Source organism: Morone saxatilis, unplaced genomic scaffold, assembly GCF_004916995.1.
Source record: "Morone saxatilis isolate NCDOM2014 unplaced genomic scaffold, NCSU_SB_2.0 Contig3, whole genome shotgun sequence".
Classification (NCBI taxonomy): domain Eukaryota; kingdom Metazoa; phylum Chordata; class Actinopteri; family Moronidae; genus Morone; species Morone saxatilis.
Window position 1 is genome coordinate 4,115,880 of NW_023339873.1, and position 7,019 is coordinate 4,122,898.

Consider the following 7,019-nt stretch of genomic DNA (forward strand, 5'->3'; position numbering starts at 1 on the left):
GGGGGGGGGGGGGGGGACACTATAGATGACAACAACAGGGCCTCTGGGAAAATAAGACGGGAAATGTTTTACAATTTTTAGATATTTTATAGAGAAAACGAGAAAAACCGAGAAAATAAATTGTTAGTTGCACCCTAATGTTTGATTATAGTCTCAATAATTGTTTTATGGCACGGAAATGTACTTAAACTCCAGATTTGAAGGTTTTGGGTAAATAGTAGCGATAGCATCCTATGAGTCTTTACTTTTACCTTGTAAAGAGCCATATTGAGGTGAATGAGATGGTTTCCTGTTTAGATTTTAATCATACAACCTTCTGTGAAAGTGTTTTGGTAACTCAAAATTGACTGAAAGTAAATCTGTCCAAAACAAAGTGTAACAATGTAATTTAAACCACACATGTTCAGACTGATTTCCTTCCAGTAAAGCCACAGTTGCCTGTTTATTTCAGTGCACTATTTAACAATTCATTTTGGAGGATTGCAAAGACTTTTAACTTAAACAGTAAATGATTTGTTGCCTTTTTTTTATGTTTATTGTCATGTCATTGCACGGTGACGCAGCTGCCAGCAAACTGTTTAAACACCTTTCGTCTGTTCACACCTGAGCGTTTTACGATCTGCTCCAACAAGTGTTTTCATACAGGGAACACAACTTAATGTTCCTAATTGTTTGTCTGCAAGACTTCATAGCTCATGAATGTAGTTCTTTTTGACGGGCAAATGTCAGTGTGTCCTTGAACGCACCACCATGACCATTTTGTCCGAACGGTCCCTGCTGACAACTGGCTCTACCGCTTTTTACCGTGCAACAACAACAACTGTGAAAAATAAAGGCAACCCATTTTTTAAACCAGTGGATTAATCTCAAGTCTCTACACATTGATTTTCCAAATCATACAGAAAAGCATTTGTACTAAATGTGGGGTCTAACATTTTATATGTTTGTCTAAAATCTCAACGTCTGTTTGCAAAGACAAGACCTGAAACTATCCTTGTTTAGCTTTTGCTACTGTATCTGTGGAAGCTTACTTTACTACTTAACAGAAGAATTAGCTGTAGCAGGACTTGTGATGACTACTACTGGACTTTCATTTCTCTGGCCTGCATTATCAAGAACCCACAAACAGTCAAGAGACCATTGTTTCAGGCGGCAGGGCACAAATATTTAAATGACTTGTTTGTGTACGCCAACAGACGCCATCTGCAGGGTATCAAGGTGCAAGATCAGAGCGGAGATTAGTATAATCACAGTCAAATCCCACACAGCAGTCGTACACTTCATCACAGAGATCCAAGCCTCTGTTTATGCCAGTGAGACCAGAGCATCACAACCAACCCACCCACCCCAAAGCAAGAGCCAAGATGCAGCACTGCCTCCTGGCCTTACCCTAAAGCATGGCATACTTTGTTGTCCACTCCTGAGCTAGTTTATTGTACCTGACAGGGTGAAACTAGGTTACATACTAGACTCAGGTGATTGCTTTACTATGCCATTAAAAGTTGGGACAATTGTGGATAATGTAGCATGAATAAAACATGTACTACAGGGCAGTTGAGTTATTTCACATGTTTAGCACACGTACGGATAATCTTACTTACTTCTGACTATCTGTTTTGTAGATTCGTGCGATCTCTGGCACTAGTGGGTCATCGGGGTTTGGGTCACATAGGAGTGAGCAAATGGAGAGAAGAACTGCAAGAAACAGATGGACATTAAACAACATAAAATCACATTAAATTAATAAAAAGTCTGCCATTTCGAAAACATCTACACAATTACTTTAACCGCATTTAATGCTATATCTTGTAAGTATCTAAGATGAAGGCGTCTATGAATATCTAACCAAAACCAGTTGGCATATTGTCAAATGAAAGTAAGAAAACTGGGACAAACAGGATGAGATTAATCAAGTTAAAATATTACTTCATGATGGTAACTACTTTTTATATTCCCCGAAAACATTGGCTGGCCAAAAAAATGAAATTAATAAAGAAAAAAGCTCTTTCGGTCATTTCTACTTGCTTACTACTCTTTTTGTTCATAGGGGGACCAAAAAAAGTCAACAGAAAGGGCAGCTTTTAAATGGTTGTTATTAGCTGAAGTATCCTTTCTTGATTTGTCCATCAAGACCTTTTCACAATGGTTTTGGTGGACGCATTTACAGACTCATCAACTAATAACATTCACTGCCAATAACTCAGGTTGCTCCTTCCACTGGAATTATCATTAACTTTAGGAAATAGTAAGTGCAGGGGACCACTGTGATTCTGAGACATATCCAGACAGATACGCCTGTTAACTTGTTTAATATTTGGGGTGGTTAATTCTTGTTGTAAACAACCTGAAAGAAAAAACAAAAAAACAACAAACAGAATAACAGGGGAGGATAAGTAAAATGGAGAGTGCGTTCACAAATTGTTCCATGGTTTGCAATTCAACTTCTTGACACGAGGCGGACACAATGTTTTCGGATGCTCCATGTGCTATCAACTTCTGGAATGACCGGTATTGCCTGCATGTAAGGGTTGTCAACAGAACGAAGAGTGCTTTCATTGATGCCAAACAGCCGCCCGCTTTGGTTTCATTCAAGCGGCGGTTCTTTGTTATTTTCCAGTATCTTCTAACAACAGAACTCTTATTTTACACCTGAGTATACGGAGTGTTGGTTACAAGATATCACAATGCTTGACTCGGTTCCAGACCAGCTGATATATTACCATCACTTTTATGTCGCAATGGGAGACCGATGGCGTAGACGGAGCGCCGAAGGAGTGACAACATACATCTTTAATTCCACCAATGTGGTATAATATTAAAGAAAGAGAGGAAAGAAGCCAGGGTTTCAGGTGTGATTCAGTTTACCTTGGGTTGTCTTGAAGGGGTAGTCTGTTGGAAATGAATTGTCAAGAAGAGAAACTCCCCCTTTGATTGGACTTCACCTGAAAGCCAAAAGAGACTTCAATATTTCAGAGAATCTCTAAACCGGCTTACCACCTTGTCCCATTATCAGTCAAATTTTTCAACCTTTATCACGAATACATTTAAGAGCCGGGAACACTCCTCAGTAACATTTCGACACGCGCTAGTACAACGAGAGCAACATAATTATGTCAGTAAAGATATTCTAGCTTACGCGGTCCCCATGATTGTGGCTTTGCAGGTGATCACTGCCAGAGAAACGAAAAGTAAAGTGTTTTAGGAACGGAGGAAAAAGGTCAGCAGGTTATGTGGGTTCTGACAGGAACTACGCTTCTAAATGGTCTTTGGCGCAGTTCAAGATGCCACATTTCCGTTGTATCAATATGGTAGGACATGGTGTCGTATTAGTTGTTACTCTTACTGTTCCATCATGCTTTTAGGGTGGAGGTATTCATGACCTATACAGTGAACAAGCGGTGCTCAGCTCAAGGCCACACCCTTCTTGTGCTTTTAGATAATTAATACTTACTACTATAGTTCGCTCTTGAATTCAAATCTTCAACATGTAGGCTGTCTTGATTATATTGTATTCTAATTGTATGCGTGTTGGTTTTAGTTCTTTGCAGGAAATGAATTTGAAAGGCCATTTAAAAAGGAACAATACCAATATATATTTGCAGGTTGATGTATTTTTGGATCACATGCTTAACTAAATAGTCTGTTCAGACATCAAGAATTGGAAGAGTCACCTTGATCTGTGGGGAGTAACAGACAGCATTAACATTAATAACGTCCTGGCCATTTGAGAACAAACATAACTAATAATAATAAAGATGAAGATAATTCCAGTTTAATGATGGACAGAATACTTGCGACTCGGTTCTGAGGGACACTTTACTGGTCGTCGGCCACTGGGCCGGCGGCACTGTGCTGGTGGGTCACGAGCCAGGTGCGCTAAGCTCGTAACGAAAAAGAGTTTACAAACAAGTAACACGCGCCATTAGACCACAGTGATCTTCAAGAGGGGAACAACAGTGAAAGAGGAGAACACACGAGTCTAAGATCAATGTGCCAGACTGAGCAGCATCCTGGGTAGAAATGCCAACATCGGGGGGGGGGGGACGCCACATGAGAAGGTTGTGTGCCTCGTTTTATTTCACAACACCCTCGAGCCGGTGTTGTTATCTCCCGTCACTCCCCTCCGAGTTCAACTCTGCACCAGCTCAGGGGGAAGGGGGCCACCTCGTTATCGTCTACACCAGTGGCTCCCAGCTTGGTGGTCAACACGCCTTAGGGGTCACCAAAGGGGGGTCGCGAGGCCTTCTGGGTTTTAAGGGGCGTACGAGCGCTTAGAAAATACGCAAAGTGAGTCTACGTCGCAGTCACGTTCTCGTCCGACATTAAAAAGGCGTAAAGAACTAATATAACAATAAGATGAATTAGTAGCAGGTGTGTTTGTACTAAAAGTCCCCTAAAGTTTATCAAGAAACCTCATCTGTGTACAGGAAATAGTCTGCCCCCAAATGCAACCAAATCACACGTTTTCACACAAACTTCCGTTACTGCGTTCGCCGTTCGGGTTCATTGTAAAGCTTCAGCTGTTCTGCGTTGTCACTGCTGTTGAATCTAATTTTAAATATCTACAAAAACACATTACTCCGTCTCGAGTCGTCAGTTTACTAAACGAGTGGGGGGGGAACAAAAAAAAAAGGGGGTCGTTTCAGGAAAAGGTTGGAAACCACCGGGATACACAGCCGACCGCAAGATGAGCCCGAAGCATATATACACTGCCCCTGCTGTTATTTTTAGATCTACAGCTACTTCAGTGAGGTGGAGGCCACAGCCCCACCCCGGGCCTACAACACACACACGCCATCTGACAACCAAGTTTATGGATCCCCCCCTTTGGAGGGACATTCTCGTCGAAACGAAGCCACGGCGTGAAGCTCTTCTTTAGGTGTAACTCTCTGCTCGCTGCCAACTTCCTCCATTTAAGGGCCAGAACACACCCTGTTGATGTGCACAGACACAGAACAAATACGTAGGCATACCAAGGAAGTGTATCATGAAACGCAGCTTTGATCCGGTGAGTGATATGAGTCATGGGGTTCTGGTAATATATCGGGGTAAAAAAAAATAAAATAATAAAGTTTAACAGGGCAAAAGAGGGAAGAAGATCACAATGTTATCAGTCAGATAGATGGCTGAGGCAGATCACAACCACAAACAGGCTTCAAAGAACATGAAAAGAAAGCAGAATATATAGTCGAAAGGTGAGATTAAGACACAGTTTCTCCTACAATGTGAAAAACAACATAAATTACATTTATGTCACCAAATAAGACTCTATAATCCCAGATTTAAACGACATAAAGACCCCTTAAAATACTAATCCTAAGAGAAGGAATATGTTGCTGCCTAGAAGTGTAATTATTGTTATTATGATCATTAAAGTTGCCACTTATTTGTTTTTTAAAGCTACTTTTCTTTCCCCACCCCCCCAACTTTACTTTAATATACAAAACAAACATATTTCACACTTTCTTTAGCTTTGAATCACATCGCAGCGATTATATAAGCTATTTAAACGACTGGGCACTTCACGAACACAGCACATCGATAATAATAAAAGCTAATAATAAAAGCCTAAAAGCACACAGCATTAAAACATGTGTGCGTTCACGTAAAGCCATGAAGTGTTGGCTATTTCACGAGGCCTCAACCTTTTAATAAAACTCAACCTGTAAGCGAAACTACTAATGTTAGCACGCCGGCTAAATGGCGTTTGCGGCTCAAGACGTCGAGCCGTGTTCGTGTAAATTAAAAAGGGCCGTGGATCCACTCGACCCTAACACACAAACACGAAGCAAACACACAAAAAAAAACATGTTTCACCGCCATGTTTTCACAGGATACAGCCAACAAGAAGGAGAAACAAGCGCTCGGCTACATGGTGGGAGGCTAGCGCGGCGAGCTAACGCGACCGACGTTGTCTCACCTTGTTGATCCGTTTCAGAGCCATCCTCTCTCGGTGTTCCGCTGTTGTACAAGAAGGGGTTCCGATCCAAGCAGTGTGGGGCGAGCGTGATGTGCCAGGATGAGTCGCTTTCTCCGTTAAATAAGTTTTTGCTGAGGCTGGGTCAAACTCGACGGCCTCCTCTCTTTTCTCTTCTCTTCTCTCCTCGCAGCTAGCGCAGTTAGCTTTGCTGAGCGAGCTAAAACTACGTATGCGCGGAGTTGGTTGTAACAAAGATAGCCTTTCGATTAAAACCCCCCTCTCTTTCCCCACCGATTAAACACCGTCTGTTGGATTATTTGTACCCCCTGAATTGACGCTGAGTAAGTGCGTTGTGCCAGGTGAAAGAGGAGGAGAAAAAAAAAAAAAAAAGAAAGTGTCCTCTTCTTTTGGTTTCGGTCGACGCCGTTAGCTCAACTAGCGGCTGTCTACATGTATTTGAAGCTTTATGACGAGGAGGCGGTCCGGGGCGGTTGCCCGTGCTGAGTGAACGGAACGGTGTGCCGAGTGCCGGGGGCCGGTTGCCAGGACGGGGGGGCGGTTGCGAGCGAAGGGCCGGTTTGCTGGAGTCGGGGCGGCGGCCTGAGTACGGGCGTGGTCGTCGGCACAGATTGGTGCTACCGAACGCCTGGAAAAAAAAACAACCAACTGCAGACAGCACGCTTTATATTTATACTTAACTACGTAGTACAAGGCTGGAAACTGGCAATACATATACCTCAGGTGGTCTATATACTTATGCATCATATTTTATATATACTACATATCTATTATTTAAGTTATCATCTACAGAGAATCATCTATAGCTACTGTTTAATATTCAAATATATTAGATAAGCCGCTACAAGTTACGATGCATATTCTAATATACCATATTCATCGCCAAATTGTTATATAGTATTATATCTCATAAATTATATACTAACTGCATATTTATAATATAAATAATACCAGCGTACCGGGTTGTTTAATAAATAGTCATGATATGGAACCAACGATAGGCGGCAAAACTATATATTATGTTATATATACTATAAATAATAGCGTAGATAATATATATAGCTTGCGATTCTCTACGCGG

At 41.7% G+C, this 7,019-nt stretch overlaps 1 long non-coding RNA gene across 1 annotated transcript in view; it reads right to left on the minus strand.

Annotated features, from left to right (window-relative positions):
- The window catches only part of LOC118337164, a 3,305-nt gene extending 1,555 nt beyond the window's left edge, over positions 1–1,750 (minus strand). The window contains exons 1-2 of the long non-coding RNA XR_004797140.1: positions 1,602–1,750; positions 1,390–1,439 (exon numbers count right to left, since the gene is read on the minus strand). This is a non-coding gene — a long non-coding RNA (uncharacterized LOC118337164). The remainder of the gene's footprint in view (positions 1–1,389; positions 1,440–1,601) is intronic.
- Positions 1,751–7,019: the final 5,269 nt, after the last annotated feature.